The following is a 515-nucleotide window of genomic DNA, read 5'->3' on the forward strand; positions in this document are numbered from 1 at the left end:
AAGGCTGCAGTGAGCCAAGATCGTGCCCTGCATTCCAGCCTGGGTGACAGAGCCAGACCCTGTCTCAAAAAAAGTGACAGAACAGATTCTGTGGCAATAAGATACCAAATTATAAAGAGGGCCCAAGGCCAAGCCAGGCAAGGGTTAATTCATACACCCCGCACTTAAAGAATAAGCTATGTTCTAACAGCAATGAAACTTTCCTTTTTCTCCAGCAGCTAAACAAGCACCGGCCTGAAGCAACGTTAATGCACTTGGCGGCTCATCCAGCTTACGGATGCCGACTTATTGACCCCCTGTTCTTCCAGTCATAACTACAGCTCTGACTGGACAAGAGACCAATGTCAGTAACTTTCGCCTGATAAGAGATCATTGACCATGAACTGCTCTGGTTGGTTTTCAGAGGCTGCTCACTTGCAGGCCTTCAGGCCCTGAAAAGATCTTTCGACAGATGGAGCCTAATTGTAATTATTTTATTTTATTTTATTTTATTTTATTTTATTTTATTTTATTTT

Source organism: Mandrillus leucophaeus, unplaced genomic scaffold, assembly GCF_000951045.1.
Source record: "Mandrillus leucophaeus isolate KB7577 unplaced genomic scaffold, Mleu.le_1.0 Scaffold820, whole genome shotgun sequence".
NCBI lineage: Eukaryota > Metazoa > Chordata > Mammalia > Primates > Cercopithecidae > Mandrillus > Mandrillus leucophaeus.